This window comes from Prionailurus viverrinus, chromosome A2 (assembly GCF_022837055.1).
Source record: "Prionailurus viverrinus isolate Anna chromosome A2, UM_Priviv_1.0, whole genome shotgun sequence".
Classification (NCBI taxonomy): Eukaryota; Metazoa; Chordata; class Mammalia; order Carnivora; family Felidae; genus Prionailurus; species Prionailurus viverrinus.
In genome coordinates this window covers 140226932-140244252 of record NC_062562.1, presented here as the reverse complement: position 1 = coordinate 140244252, position 17321 = coordinate 140226932, and the positions used below count along the sequence as shown (strand labels likewise).

Genomic DNA, 17321 nt, shown 5'->3' with positions numbered 1-17321 from the left:
AACATTTTGTTGATTTTTTTCTGTTGTCTATTTGCTATCGTATTGATTTCCATCCTTTTTATTGTTTTCTTTCTTTATTTTGGACTTAATTTACTCTACTTAAAAAATAAGGTTTTAGGCCATCTTGCGTCCCCACGTGTGTGCGCCTAATCTCAGCTGGTCCACCCGAGACCGCCTGAGCGCCAACCCTAGTCCCCTGCGCGCGTTCCCATTTCCGCCCCAACAAGATGAAAGAAACTATCATGAACCAGGAGAAACTCACCAAACTGCAAGCCCAAGTGCGCATTGGTGGGAAAGGAAGTGCCCCCCGAAAGAAGAAGGTGGTTCATAGAACAGCTACAGCAGATGATAAAAAACTTCAGTTCTCCTTAAAGAAGTGAGGAGTAAACAATATCTCTGGTATTGAAGAAGTGAGTATGTTCACAAACCAAGGAACAGTGATCCATTTTAACAACCCTAAAGTTCAGGCATCCCTGGCAGCCAACAGGCCATGCTGAGACAAAGCAGCTGACAGAAATGCTACCCAGTATCTTAAACCAACTTGGTGCAGACAGTCTGACGAGTTTAAGAAGGCTGGCTGAAGCTCTGCCCAAACAATCTGTGGATGGAAAGGCACCACTTGCTACCGGAGAGGATGATGATGATGAAGTTCCAGATTTTGTGGAGAATTTTGATGAAGCTTCCAAGAATGAAGCAGACTGGATTGAGCCAACTTCTGAAGAAGAAAAAACTTGAAGCAGTTACTGGGAGCTGCTGTTTTATATTATGACTGCTTTCTAAAAATTTTGTTCATGGATCTGATAAAACCTAGGTCTCTAATATTTTTAAGCCCAAGCCCTTGGACACTGCAGCTCTTTTCAGTTTTTGCTTATACACAATTCATTCTTTGCAGCTAAATTAAGCTGAAGAAGCCTGGGAATAAAGTTTGAAACAAGATTAATAAAGTTCTTTGCCTAGTAAAAAAAGAAAAATAAGTTTTAAGGTGGAAGCTTAGATAATTGACTTTATGCTTTTTTGTTCTAATGTAAATATCTAGACCAATAAATTTTTTCTTGAAGCACTACTTTTTGCTGTGTCTTGCAAATTTTGATATGCTAATATACTACAACCTTTTAATGACCTTCCAGTACAAAATATTTTCTAGCATTATAATTTTTTTTTGACTCATGGGTTATTTAGAAGTGTGTTACTTAATTTACAAATATTAGGGATTTTCTAGATGCCTTGATTTTTATTGATTTCTGATCTAAAGCCACCATGGTTAGAGAACATACTTTGTTATACATTTATGATTTTAAATGCTGACATTTAAATATTGACATTTTAAATGCTTAATTTTTTATTTTTATTTTTTTTAAGATTTTATTTTTAAGTAATCTCTACACCCAATGAGGGGCTTGAACTCAACCCCGAGATCAAGAGTTGCATCCTCTGACTGAGCCAGCCAGGTGCCCCTTAAGTACTTTAAATACTGACTTTAAATACTGGCAAATGGTCCTTATGCATTTGAAAAGAATGTGTATTATGAAATTTTAATTGTGATTTTTTTCCTCAATGTTAATTAAGTGAAGTTGGTTGATAGTGTCATTCAAATATTATATATCCTTAGTGATTGGGGAGAAGCTTAATTTTTCTACCAGTTACTGAGAGAAACCTGTTAAAATCTCCAACTATAATTGTGGATTTGTCTACTTTCCTCTTCTAATTTTACCATCTGCATTTTGTTTTCTTTTATCCCCTGTTATCTTATTTTTGATGAAGTAATGTTTTAGGACCCTAGTTTATCTCCTCTATTGTATTTTTAGCTGTATCTCATTTGACTTTAGTGTTTTCTCTAGAGATTATGATATATATTTTGTCACAAAATATCTTCAAATAATAGTCTATTACCTCACGAGGAGTATAATAACCTTAAAATACAATGCAAGTGTTTTTATTCCTTTTCCTGACTTCTGTTTTCTTATTCTTATATATTTTACTTCTGTATATGCTATAAACTTTACATTACTAATGTTACTTGTTTTTCTTTTTCATAATCAATAATCTTTTAAATAATCTTTTAAATTTTTAAAATATATATATTTTGGTGCTTTTTTTCCTTTTCTCATATCTAGTATTTGATAGCATTTTTCTTCAGTCTTAAATTCTTTTAGTGTTTCTTGTACAGATCTCCTGGAGACAAAATCTTTCAGGTTGCTAATGAGAATGTCTTTATCTCATCTTCATTTTTGAAGAAAAGTTTGCTGGATATGGGATTTTAGGTTGGCTTTTCCTTTTTCTTACAGCACTTTAAAATATTTTTCCATTCTCTTTTGGCCTTTTCCATTAGCTTTCTTATTGTTTCTGATGAGAAGTGATGCCAGTTTTCCTCGGTGTATAATGTGTTTTATCTTCTTTCTGCTTTTTTAGATCTTTTCCTACCTTTGTTTTTCAGAAGTTTGGCTATGTTGCGCATAAGTGTGTGTGTGTGTTTCCACTTGTGGTTCACTGAAACTTTTGTATTCATGGGATGATGTATTTTTATCGCTTTGGGGGAAATTGCATTATCTCTTTGAATATTTCTTTTGTTCCATTTTCTTACTCCCTTACTTCTGGCATTCCATGTATATGTGTACCAGACTCTTGAATATTTGTCTCAGAAATTTAAGATGTTCTGTTTCATTTTTCATTCCTTTTCCCCTTTATATTTCAATTTGAGTAATTTTTATTACTTCTCTTTAAGTTTACTTATTTTTCCTCTGCCGTATCCAATGTGCAGTTAAGCCTATTGCTTGAATTCCTAATTTTGATACCATATTTTTCTTTTATAGTAATTTCTTTTAACTTTGTGTATGATTTTCATCTCTCTTCTAAAATTCTCCATCTGTTTTCACATTTTGTCTGTCTTTTCCAGTATTTCTTTTAATGTTCATAATTACTTTAAAATCACTATCTTTTAATTATGGGATATTTTACAGTCTGAGATATAGAGATAGCTATATAGAGAAAGAGAGAATCTGCTTCATGGTTTTCCTCTCTTGGTCATGAGCCAGATTCTCTTGCTTCTTCTTATATCCTATATTGTTTGACTATATGGCCCAATATTATGTGTAAGAGAATAGTAGAGACTGAAGTAGATAATATGGCGATCCTTCTTCTGGCAGGTCACCAGTATAGGACACTAAGACTATCATATCTGGACTTTGAACTGAATCTGGACTTTGTTGTAGCTTTAGTTAAATTCAGTTCACCTCTGGTTTGAATTTTGTGTGGGGTTGTTTTGTTTTTGTTTTTGGTTTTGGGTTTTTTTGGCAGTATCAGAACTTTTCATTCGTCAGTGCTTGGAATCTGGGCTCTGCCCAGATTCTGGAGTCTTTGTGCTCCATAGCCTAGTTGCCAGCTTTTAGTGTTCCTGAAGAGTGCTTCAGGCAGTGTTTTTTGTTTTTTTGTTCGGTTCTGCCACATTGTAACCGATCTTTGGTACATAATCCTTGTGTACTTGGTGAAAACTTATGGGAAATGTTAGACTAAGGTAGATGCAGACTTGCTCTTGGCTGGGGACTCCTTGGGATTCCAATCCACATGTTCTGCTCTCAGAGGCTTATTAAATGTTTGGTTGGTTTCCCCTTTCCATTGTCAAGGCTGTATTCCTCCTCTTCCCAGTGCTCTGCCAGAAGTAGAAGCATCTCATCATTTTCTGGTTTTTAGTTTGGTTTTAGTTTTTAGTTTTTAGTTTTTAGTTTACTTTGGTTTGTGTCCTAAGCCCTCTCATCAGTTAAATAAAGCCATGATTTAGGTTTTTGGTGTTTTTTTTTTTAAGCTTTTTTAGCTTGTTGGCAGTAGTGTTGGAGTAATAGTCTCATTACTGTATATATTCTAACTGGAAGTGGAATTCTCTCGTTTATTCACTATCTCACATAAGGTAAGGCAAGATTCAGAAGCTTCCGTTTGGTTTCCTTCACTGCAACATCTCTTATCCCACATGTCAAGGAATTAATGTGTTAATTCTGCCAACCACTAAATATATTCATTCATGGCCCAGAAAAATGACCATTGGATGACTCTATGAATTAACTGGATCCAGTGGATCTACCCAGAATCAAATCTAGGCCAGAAAACCATTTATTATTTCGTTCCTATATGCTTTCACTTTAACAATTAGGCTCTAATGGCACGTCAAGTCCCTGGGTATCAATTTCAACTTAGACTGTTTGTCCAGGAGTCCTAAAATAAAACAAAAACAAGAAATAAAACTGTGTATTTCCTCTCCCCAGTTTACTGTTACCCAGGTATCTGGGGTTCTGAGCCTTTGGGGAAGGATTAGAATAATTAATATCATACATACTTGCCAGAAAGGCTCTTTCTCACGGCACTTCTCTCTAGGCTACATTATTCTGTAACTCTTTCGAGTGACAATAAAATGGAAAATTGAAGGACACCAAGAGACAGAACATGCTAATGATCTTTTCAATCCATTTATGCCCTGCTAGATAGAAAACTGATCAATACTGAGATGTTTCATTGTTGCTTCCAGTCCTTTGCCTGGAGGTAGGATTCTTCAGTTATTGAAGAATTCTGGGCCATGAGTTCTCATTACCCTCTCCTTATTGGGAATGGACCATGAACAGAGAGGTTCTTGAAACTTCCAAGTAAATCTCTTCTATATTGAAGTACTATCTCCCAAAGGAGATATTATGACCCCCTTTTTAAAATTTTCTTTGGGGTGCCAAATTCCAGCAAATGCTTTAGGTAACTTGGAATCTACTCATCACTCATTTTCTCTTGATAATTTCTACTAAACAGGACACTAGAGGGTAAGTTTCTTCCTATTCTCCAGAAGAAACACAAAGACTGGGTTTGCATAATTTCTAAACAAAGAGGGACTTATAGTAGGAAATTTGCAAATGTCATTTATTCTTTTTCTTTGTTGCATTATGTAGTCTATCTTCTGGGAAAGAAGCCCACAAATCTTAAAGCCATGGACCCTAGTCTAGTTCCAATCTGTTAATTCCATCTCCTTCCCATGGGTGGAATGGTAGTTGTATATTGCTTATTAACAAATATTTAATGAGCATCTGCAATCATCCATGCATTGTTCCTGGTGGAGGTACTTTGGTTAAAAGAGACAAAAGCTTTTATGGAGCTTACATTCTAGTGAGGGGAGGCAGTCAGTAAGTAAGTTAATGTGTGAGATGGTATTAAGTGCTATGGAGAAAAATAAAACAAGAACAGGGGAGAGAGCTGCTGGATTGGAGCTGGTAGTGGTTATAATTTTAACTAGGGTAGTTAGAAAAGACTTTACTAAAAAGGTGACATTAAAGATTATCTGTGGGAGGATGTCAAGGAGTCTGAAAGCCCAACGAAGGGAATTTTTCAAAGCATCTCCCATTTCACCTAAGTTAGCAGCAAACTGAGGCCCAAATCCAGGTATTAGTATCCTTTGTCTCCTGTGCTTTTCCATTCTGTGACACTGTTATAAGGCCCTATAAGGGATTCAGTGAAGCAGTATATCAAGCGATGTGGTGTAACTGTGAACTGTTGGCAAACAGGAGTGGCAAACAAATTAGCTAAACAAGTCCTCATTGATTCCCTACTGTTCAGAGAAGATCACAGGTTCCCTAGGGATCTCAGAGAAATACACACTGGATTTCCTGCCTTCAATAAGCTGACAACATGGGGTAGGAGTGGGGGCAAAGAACAAACAGATCAAGCAGGTGTTTTGATGATACAGTCTGAACAGTGCAGACACAGAACTACAACCAGGGATGTTCTTAGGGCAGTGTCTTTTGCCAAAATCCAAATGACGTTTTTCACAGGCTTGCTGTGAAGGAAGACAATTCCGTTCACTCACCTTCTTTTCAGCCTTGCTCACACACATGGATTATCATACTGTCAACAGCATAATCTAATAAGAAGGATGGCAATATATTGTCTTTTGTTAGCTGGCTGAAACCCAAGGACTGTGGTTGTTGAATACAGAAGGGCAGACAGATGGAAGTTTCACGCTGTCCTGTAATTGCAAAGTAGCTTTACCTTTGAGAGTCCTTTTCAGAACAGTGTCTATTACCTGTGGCTAAGTTGGGATGGTACATTTTAAAATAATATGGAATAGACCTACTGGTGAAATTTAATTGTTACCAATTAGATCTAGCAGAGGGAGAATTTATATCAAGCACTGTGACTTACCTAATTGGACTGCAGAATTGAAGTTGTCGTTATATTCAGAAAAGCAAGTACTTGTTTTAGATGTCGGTTTTTATACTGCATGGAAAATAGTGGCTAGAAACTAGGCATATATTGCCTCCCCGTGCTGTGTACCATGGTGCCGGAAGTAACAAATATGCAATTCAAAAGGTATTAGAAAGTAGTCCCAGTAAAAAGAAGAGAAATTCAGAAAGTCTAAGATATATCTACTTTGCAGCAAACGAGGGTGTGTATTTGATAAAAAAATTCCATTCAGGAAATATCAGCCAAACCAGTGATTGTCCTTACATTTTCGTTAAAACTTATAATATCATTAAAACAGCCTGGTGTTTGTCTTTGGTATCCTGAAGAGGACTCACTTGGTCTCAGTTGTTGTTGTTGTTGTTGTTGTTTTTTAATTTGTTTGACTTTACCTTCCTCAGTTTTAAAGAAAAAAAAATATTTACAATAGTTTAAGTTTTATGGCACATTTAAACATTTGCCCCTTTATCCTGTTATCTGTTAGATAGGAATTATCAAAAGAAAAAGAATGGTGGCTATATTTTAAGATACATAAAGCATTTGCTTGAAAAGTGATAAGAAATTAATATTTGGGGTTTTAAGCTTAACTCCATCCCTGATTTTGTGTTTATTTTTCCAGTTAACATAAAATGGGCCCCATGGGTCCTACTTTTAATATACACAACGCATACATACATATACATGCATAATTTCCCTCATATTACACATTTCTTAATCGAGAGACATTTGTGGTCTACTAGGTTTTCCTATTATTGAAATGTTATTAAGGACCTACCTTTTGGAGTTTGAATAAGTTAACTACTTAACATTTAAAAGTCATAAATACCTAGACTTGTCAGTTAAAATTAGTACAGCATTATTGGATTTTTTGGGGAAACTTTATTTCAATTGTTTCAAGATAATCTTCAACAGGTCACAGAAAAAGCAGCTTCTAACTGCATTCAGATCAGAATCCTCTGGGAAAAGGACTTGCCTCTGCTTCCTGGAGTCCGGCACCATCCAAAGATTTGGTTTATTCTAATTTTCTATAGGCTTAGAATTTGTAGGTAACTGAAAGGTCAGTTCATCACTCCTAAGGTTGTCTTAATGAACCACAGTGAATTGGAATAAAAGGTTCTTTTGGCCTCTCCCTTTGAGTCATTCTCTCTACTGAAGTAGTAGCAGAAGATGACCTGCTTACAAGCCAGGGCAAGTTAGAAGTACAATTGGGCTGTTTTGCAATTAATAGATTGTAAACAACAAGTTCAAATGTGGCACGTCACCAGTGGATAATGTGGTATGAGTTGGACAAACTATTCTTATGGTGGTGGTGGTGGTGGTGGTGGTGGTGGTGGTGGTGTGGGATCTGTGAACTGCAAAATTATTGCCAAAGGTGACTGGTGATTGCCTAGCAACTTTTCTCTTCCATCTCCCCCTCCCCACCTAAATACCTAGCATGGGAACGTGTGGTGAGCATAGGGTAGGGCGTATGGTATCACTGCAAAGAAAGAGACCTTATTAAGGCTCTGGAAAATAAATGTTGGGTTTCAAGCAATCTAAGGAACCAAGAACCCAGCTGAGGGCTTGAAAGAAATGGTGCGGTAGTTGGCAGGGAGCAAATCCAGGTGGGACCAGAAAAATCTGGATATGAAGGACATCCAGGAGAGGGAGATACTGACAGCATGGGGAGTTTTAGTTTCTGATGGCAGTAACTTAGTTAATGCTGTTACTTGTATTTTCTCTTAAAGAAACCTTTTGTTGTTGTTGTTCCCAATACACTTGTGTTCATAATGATAGCAGTATCATAGGGCAAGCTCTTCTGAGCCCATGTTTTATATCTTTTAGGGATGGTGGGATAAAGGTGGGGATAGAAAAGGGTTTGCACAGACTAGCACAGTAATGATTTCACAATGCTAATTTGGGCGCTGGTGGCCCACACTTATGTGGTTGGTTTAGAAGGTTGCTGATACACTAAGCCACTGGAGAAGTGTTATCACCAGCAGCATGAGTGAAAAGATGATGTTCAGCAGACGGAGAGACTTGTGCATGGTTTTCCTCACTGCTTGCCTTGTACAGTGTTATCTTACCAGCATTATCACATGGTTTAGTTCAAGAAATGGGCCTTTGGAAACTGTCTTTACTCTTCCTGTTTTTATAAGATGCAGTGGGGGAATTGCTCAGATGGAAGAATAAGAGGGGACAGGCTTCACCATATTTTAAGTTTCCTCCTTACACTCACAGCTTCCCAGCAGCACCTTAGCTAAGGCTACGAGTGCCTATATTGTTGGGGGGGGGCGGCGGAAAGAGAGGAGTAAAAAGCCCATAGAAGTTGACAGAAGAGGTTAGAGACCTAGGACAGAGAAGGAAGAGTGTGTATCAGGTAATAATTGCTAACAATTACTAAGCACCTGCCTGGCAGGCACTGGAAGGTAGAAGATGGAAATACAAAGTGCAAAGGAGCTGGTAAACAGGTGGGAAGTATGCGCTGAGGTGTTGGGTGAATCACAGAACATTGGTTCACAGAAGGCATATTCTCTCTCTGATGTACGTATTTTCTCTGCTATGCCTGGCAAGGGGGTGAGACACACCTGGAACAAACTTCGGGGAGCTCATTGCTCTCTGTTTCTCTGCAGAGCTCTAATGGTTCCTAAGTTCCTCTTCAACTAACAGTGATTGGTGTCTCAGAAAGCCCTGCTTCTCAGGACCCATCAGAGCAAACTTAATCTCTTGTCCACAGTAGGTTTTCAACCTTTGTTCCTTGTTTGTTTTATGGTGAATTCTTCCCAGTTTCTTCCATTTTCTTCTGAACATGAAATGACATGGGTCATTGATCATCCTGCTAATTTCTTCTGAGTAGACTTTGGTTTGGCAGGAGCCCTGGGGAATGTGATACCTGAATTGAACACCCTAGGTGTGGTCTGACCAGCTTGGAGGAGAGCTGGACAATCTCTGCTTTCGTCTTGGACTTCATTGACAAAGACTGCTATCTCATTAGCCCCCGGCCAGTCTCTTTATAGTTGACTGAAATGAGCTTATGGTCCATGAAAACCTACAAGTCATTTTTATTTTTATTTATTTTTATTTTTTTATTTTTTTTTATTTATTTTTTTTTAACATTTATTTATTTTTGGGACAGAGAGAGACAGAGCATGAACGGGGGAGGGGCAGAGAGAGAGGGAGACACAGAATCGGAAACAGGCTCCAGGCTCTGAGCCATCAGCCCAGAGCCCGACGCGGGGCTCGAACTCCCGGACCGCGAGAGCGTGACCTGGCTGAAGTCGGACGCTTAACCGACTGCGCCACCCAGGCGCCCCTACAAGTCATTTTTAATATATATTTATTTCTCGTCCTGTATTTAAACTTATTTTTGGGTTGCCTGGGCAGCTAGGTCGGTTAAGCATCCGACTTCAGCTCAGGTCATGATCTCGTGGTTCGTGAGTTCAAGCCCTGTGTTGGGGCTCTGTGCTGACAGCTTAGAGCCTGGAACCTGCTTCAGATTCTGTCTCCCTCTTTCTCTGCCCTTCCCCCGCTCATGCTCTGTCTCTCTCTCTTTCTCAAAAATAAACATTAAAAAATAAAATAAATGCACTTATTTTTAACAGAGGACATGATATTACATATTTCTGTGATGTATTTCATCATTTAGGTTTATCTTATTGTTTAATCTTTTTGGATATTGGTTCTGTCACACAAAATTAACTTCCTCCAAGGTCTGTTCTCCTCAAGGTTTGATTAACATGACATCAGTGTCTCATCTAAATGATTAAAACATGTGGTGAAAAGGCAGGTCAGAGCCTTGTAGTCTGACCCTAGGAGCTCTCATCAGAAGCAGTTTTTGTTCTCTTCGGAAAGCTAAAGGATTCCTACAAGTCAGAAGAATCTGCTGTTCTGAGAAAGGTCCTTTATGACTTCTACATCTTCCCTGTGCACCTGTGTATGGGTCTGCATCTGGGATGAACCACTGAGTTATACGTGGGTTTGTGGGTCTTGAGTGAGAACTTGTTTTCCCAGTGTGCATCTCTCCGAATTCCCCCTTGTGAGTCAGATTGGATTAAGGGCCCACTCTATTCCAGTGTGACCTCATCTTAAGTAACGAACTAACTACTTTGCAGTGACTGTATTTCCAAATAAGTTCACATTCTGAGGTCCTAGAGAATAGGGGTTCAACATACGGATTTTGGGAGATACAATTCAACCCATAACATGTGGTGAACCTGTGATGTGTGGCTCTGACCCCTTTCAGCTGCTGAAGATACTGTTGTAAGATGGTCTGCAGCTGTAACACCTTTTTGGCATGTCTTCAGCTGAAGAAAACTACCTCTCCCAAGATCTGGCTTCCTTCTAGAGCAGCCTCGAAAACCGAGCAATCAGTAGGTATAGTTTCCTAGCACCTTTGCCTCAACTTGGATATTGCTGAAGGGCCATCCCAGCTGCAGAGCTGCCTGTAGGGTCAGATGGGCCTTCATTGGGACTGTATCCCAGCCTACCTTCTCCCTTTGCCCCATCTTGCTTCTGATCCCTCCCTTCCACAGGGGCACTTCCTAGAAACCTTCTGCAGGCCAATCACTTTTTCAGAGTCAGCTTCCAATCTATGAAACAAGGTAGCATTTATCAAAGACTCCTAAAATGTCAAAGAATCTTGCTCTTGAGTCACTATCTGAGCCTATGTCTCAAGCTGGCCTATGCCACAGATAATTTTTTCTATCACCTTTCAAATTGCTGAAGGTATCAGTCTCTTATCTTGCTTTCTGGGTCATCCCTAATGTATTTCATAGCACTTGGTTTGATCATAAAGTTGTGTGGATAGGTGGATTTAAAATGTTGTATGAGGAGAGGAAGGAAGACTGATGGAGAGTTCAGTGGTAAGGAATAAAAATGCCAGTTTATTACAGATTGATTAGCTGCCCCAGTTTTTTAAGTGCCAATGTAAAATTAATTTAAATTTAAAAATTTAATTTAAAATTACAGTGAATGCTGATTTCCAACCCAGATGAAAAACTATGGTTTATATACAGAGACATGGGAGGATGCATCGGTCATTAAAGAGAGACTTTTAAGGTGGTTGAGCTCAGGTTATAGGCTATTGCTGCCATTTTCCTGCAGTGGGACCTTGAGTCACCTTTCATTTCCTCATCAAAGAATTGCAGAATTGTGTAGATTAGATAAGGCATCTAGTAGATTCTTTCTTTTTTTCTTTTTCTTTTTATGTTTATTTATTTTTGAGAGAGACAGAGACAGAATGAGAGTGGGTTAGGGGCAGAGAGAGAGGGAGACACAGAATCCGAAGCAGGCTCCAGGCTCTGAGCCATCAGCACAGAGCCCAACGCGGGGCTCGAACTCACAAGCTGTGAGATCATGACCTGAGCCAAAATCGGGCGCTCAAACCGACTGAGCCACCCAGGTGCCCCAAGGCATCTAGTAGATTCTTGGCATCTACTAGACCAACAATAAATTATATTCAAAGAACAGTAGCAATAATACAAATAATAACAGTGGTAACTGTTTGGAAGTAGAATGATACATTATTTCAAGTGGCTCCTATATGTATTTAAAATGTATTCTAAAATGAATGTAAAAATGTATAGATTATTCTAGAAACATGGCTTGTTGTTGGCTCATACTTTTAAGATCCTTCTGCTGAAATCACATCTGTGCCAGCAATGCCAAGATTATGCTGAAGGATATGTTTTTTATGTTTGTAGTGTTTCAAATAGCATCTTCACATCCAATTTCCTGAATTGTCATTTCAATAGTTTGTAGTGAAAGAAGTAAACTATCACTTGAAAAGAATGTATTATATAAAATGTATTTCTAAGAAACTTGAATTTATTTGAAAAATTTTGTTGGGGCTCAATTTGTTAATGAAAAACATTATTTCATGTAAGTAGCTTTCTCAAGAATTGAAACGTCTCCATTAAGTGCTAAAGATTTCATATGGTACCAGGTTTTTAAAGACTTAAAAGAACACCTAAAAGCACCAATAAACAGCTTATTCTGCCTGTGTGCTCAGAATTAGAATAAAGCTTTTGACAATATCATCAATGTGCTGACATTATTATTAAAGGTCCTTAACCTTATTATAGAACCGTTGAACAATACGTGCTTGTTCATCCCAGACTCATGTAGGAAAGATCGTTGGGTTCCAAGGTTTTTAGGCACTTTTTTCTTTTCTTCTTCTCCTTTCTCCTCCTCCTCCTCTTCTTCTTCTTCTCCTTCTTCTTCTTTCTTCTTCTTCTTCTTCTTCTTCTTCTTCTTCTTCTTCTTCTTCTCCTTCTCCTTCTCCTTCTCCTTCTCCTTCTCCTTCTTCTTCTTCTTTTAAAGCAAAAGTGATGTTGGCAAAGAAAAAGAGTAGAGTGACAAAAGCAGATAGTACCTGTGGAGACAAGTTCTCATGTTATTGTTAATAGTGATAAGAGTCTCTAGACATGGGTAATTTTTTTCATACACTTATTTTTTTAAGCAAAGCACTTGCATAAAATTGCTATTTTCCCTCTGAAATCCACTTGACCTTTGAGAGGTTATAAAATAACCTGTTAAATGAACTTACATTGGATATTTCACTGGTGTCTCACATTGTCTCCAGTGAGGAACATAGGGGTTTAACCTGGGCATTGCAAGGTTTAACATGCTCTCACATCCCCCTGTGTAACTGGGACTCAGAGCTCTTACATTTTTGAGAAGGTAACATTCTAATCCACCAATCCACTTTATTTTTTAGTTTATTAAAAAATATTTAGAAATTCATAAAGAATACAAAAGTGGTGTAGTTGTGCCATCCAAATACCTCCAGTTGAACTTTTTAATAAAAAAAAAATAAAGTACCAGATTCACATGATTAGAAAGTTACAGTAGAACTGAATTCTTGATGTATTGGTAATGTGTAGTGTTGGTAATATTCTAAGATGCGTAATTCACATGAATTTATTTTATTATGCTTCAAAATATTCCATTACATAGTTCCATTACATAGTTTTGTATATATCCAATGTTACATGAAGAACAATCTTTAACTCTTCCTCAAATAAATCAACAACAAAAATAGAGAGATTGAAATAAAAAGTAAACATTTCTTCATTCTGAGACACTCTTCCTAAAGGAAACTACTATTTTGCCAATTTCTAGTGTATCTTTCTTGAAAATGTTCTATGCATATAAAAATACATATTTTAAATATTTCTTTTATTGGACTGTAAAGACAGCATAGTACAGGCAGGACCTCAGACTCCAGAGCTAGAAAACCTGGGCTGGAATCCTGAATCCTCCAAAGACATTATGTGACTTTAAATAAATTAATCTCTTTGTGCCTCAGTTCTTTCATCTGTAAAATGGAGCTATTAAGCCTCAGAGGGTTGCTTTTAGAATTGGATGTGTTATGTTAAAAACACTCCTGGCACATAGCATTCAGTAAATGAGAACTACAATTACTGTTTATGCCAAACAGATTGTTTATTTTTCAGTTTTATAGAGATATAATTGACAAATAAAATTGTAAGATACATGACGTGTACAACTGATGATCTGACATATGTACATTGTGAATAGATTAATTAACACATCCATCACATTACATAATTGCCTTTTTTTTGGTAAGAGCATTTAAATTCTGGTCTTTAAGCAGATTTCTTTAAAAAATTTTTTTAATGTGTGTTTATTTTTGAGAGAGAGAGAGAGAGAGAGAGAGAGAGAGAGAGAGATTGGGAACGCGTATGCACACATAAGTTGGGGAGGAGCAGAGGGAGAGGGTGACACAGATCCGAAGCAGGCTCCAGGCTCCAGCTGTCAGCACAGAGCCTGATGGGGACTTAAACTCATGAACCAACTGAGCCACCCAGACACCGCTAAGCAAATTTCAATTATACAAAACAGCATTACCAACCTATGGTTACCATGGTATACATTAGATCCTCAGTCATTTATCTTATAATTTAAAGTTTATACCCCTTTACCAGCCTCTACTTATTTCCCTCATGCCCTAGCCCCTGGCAATCACTTTTCTATTCTGTGTGTTAGGAGTTTGACTTTTTTTTTCTTCTTCTTCTTTTTTTTAGATTTTATATATTAGTTATGCCATGCAGTATTTGTTTTCTCTGTAGGGCGCATTTCACTTAGCATTATGTCCTCCAGTTTCATCCATGTTTTTGCAAATGAAAGCATTTGCTTCTTTTTTTTAAGGTTGAATAATATTCCTTTATATATGTATATACCACATTATTTTTTGTTTATTTATTTATTTTTGAGAGGGAGGGGCAGAGAGGGAGACAGAGAATCCCAAGCAGGCTCCCCACTGTCAGCACAGAGCCTGAAGCAGGCTCTGTGAGATCATGACCTGGGCCTAAATCAAGAGTTGGATGCGTAACCGCCTGAGCCACCCAGGCATCCATGTACCACGTTTGTTTGATCCATTCATCCGTTAATGGGCACTTAGGTTGTTTCCATACCTTGGCTATTGTCAATAATGATGCAATGAACGTAGAAGTACAGATATCTCTTAGAGGAAATGTTTTTGTGTCCTTTGGATATATACCCAGAAGTGGGATTGCTAAATTACATGGTAGTTCTATTTTTAATTTCTTGAGGAACCTCCATACCATATTCCATAGTGGCTATACCAGTTTGTGTTCCCACCAACACTCCACACAGCTTCCCTTTTGTCCACATCCACACCAGCATTTGCTATCTCTGTCTTTTTGATAATAGCCAGCCTAACAAATATGAGGTAGTATCTCATTGTGGTTTTGATTTGCATTTCTCTGATGTTTAGTAATGCTGAGCACTTTTTCATGTACCTGCCACTCATTTGTATGTTTTCTTTGGAAAAATTTTGAGTTGATTTTTGTGTATAGTGTAAGATAGGAGTCCAGTTTCATTTTTTTGCAGGTGGCTATCCAGTTTTCACAACACTGTTTACTGAAGAGACTATCATTCCCCATTGTATATTCTTGGCTCCTTTGTTGAAAATGAATTGACCATATAAGCATAGGTTTATTTCTATGCTCTCTATACTGCTCCATTGATCTACATGCCTTTATGCCAATACCATACCTTTTTTTTAAAGATATTAGAACTTGGGTAAATTTATTTCTTTGACAAATTACTTATAAAAGTATACATTCCAAGGAAAAATTATTTCAAATATTAATGATAACATTTGTGCATGAATTTTCCTATTTCTATGTCTACTAAAAATAAATGGTTTATTAGCCAATATACAAATTAAAAAATTTTAATTCCAGTGTAGTTACCATACAGTGTTATATTAGTTTCAGGTGTACAATATAGTGATTCAACACTTCCATATATCACTCAGTGCTCGTCATGAGAGTGCACTCTGAATCCCCTTCACAAATTTCACTCATCCTCCCATTCACCTCCTCTCAGATAACCATCCATTTGTTCTCTGTAGTTAAGACTCTGGTTTGTACCTTTTTTTGTTGTTCTTCATTTGTTTTGTGTAATTTCACACATGAGTGGAATCATATAGTATTTGTCTTTCTCTGACTGGCTTATTTCACTTCGCATTATACTCTCTAGCTCTATCCATGTTGCCGAAAATGGCAAGATTTCATTATTTTTCATGGCCAGATATATTCCATTATATATATATATGTATTATGTATACATATGTACACATATATGTATACATATGTACACATACATACTATTATAAAAATATATAATATATATTAATGTGTGTATACATTAATTTTAATGTAATTATTATGTATTATATAATATATACATTAATATATATTAATGTATAATAATGGAATATATGTAATATATAATGCAGTATTATTTTGTATATATTCCATTATGCATGCGTATTGAAATATCTATCTATCTATCCATCTAGAGATTGCATTCCCACCAACAGTGAATGAGAGTTCCTTTTTTTCCACATCCTTACCAATACTTGTTGTTTCTTGTGTTTTTGATCTTAACCATTCATTCTGACAGGTGTGAGGTGATATCTAATGTGGTTTTGATTTGCATTTCCCTGGTGATGAGTGATGGTGAACATCTTTTCATGTGTCTGTTGGCCATATGTATGTGTTTTTTGGAGAAATTTCTGTTCCTGTCTTCTGCCCATTTTTAAATTGGATTATTTGGTTTTTTGGTGTTGAGTTATATTAGTTCTTTATATATTTTGGATACTAACGCTTTATTGGATATATCATTGCAAATATCTTCTCCCATTAAGTAGATTGACTTTTAGTTTTATGTGTTGTTTCCTTTGCTGTGCTGAAGTTTTTATTTTGATGTAGTCCCAATAGTTTATTTTTGCTTTTGTTTCCCTTGCCTAGGAGACATATCTAGAAAAATGTTGCCATGGCCAATGTCAAAGGAATTACTGCCTGTACTCTCTTAGTGTAGGTTTTTTATGGTTTCAGGTATCATATTTAAGTCCCCAACTTATTTTAAGTTTATTTTTCTGTGTGGTTTAAGAAAGTGGTACAGGGGCGCCTGGGTGGCGCAGTCGGTTAAGCGTCCGACTTCAGCCAGGTCACGATCTCGCAGTCCGTGAGTTCGAGCCCCGCATCGGGCTCTGGGCTGATGGCTCAGAGCCTGGAGCCTGTTTCCGATTCTGTGTCTCCCTCTCTCTCTGCCCCTCCCCCGTTCATGCTCTGCCTCTCTCTGTCCCAAAAATAAATAAACGTTGAAAAAAAAAATTAAAAAAAAAAAAAAAAAAGAAAGTGGTACAGTTTAATTCCTTTGCATGTAGCTGTGTAATTTTCCCAACACCATTTTGTTGAAGAGACTTTTTCTCATTGTATATTCTTGCCTCTTTTGCCATAGATTAATTGACCATATAATTGTGGGTTTATTTACAGGCTGTCTATTCTGTTCTTATGATCTGTATGTCTATTTTTGTGCCAGTACCATACTGTTTTGATTATTACAGTTTTTTTCTTTTATTTATTTATTTATTTATTTATTTATTTATTGATTGATTGATTATTACAGTTTTCAATAGAACTTGAAGTCTGAAATTGTGATACCTCCACTTTTGATTTTCTTTTTTCAAGGTTACTTTGCCTATTTAGGGTCTTTTGTGGTTCCGCACAATTTTTTGGATTGTTCTCGTTCTGTGAAAAATGCTATGTCATTTTGATGGGATTTCATTAAATCTATAGATT

The 17321-nt window shown here is 37.1% G+C and overlaps 1 pseudogene; it reads left to right on the top strand.

Annotated features, from left to right (window-relative positions):
- The first annotated feature begins 225 nt into the window (after positions 1–225).
- LOC125153932 (transcription factor BTF3-like) lies at positions 226–735 on the top strand (annotated as a pseudogene).
- Positions 736–17321: the final 16586 nt, after the last annotated feature.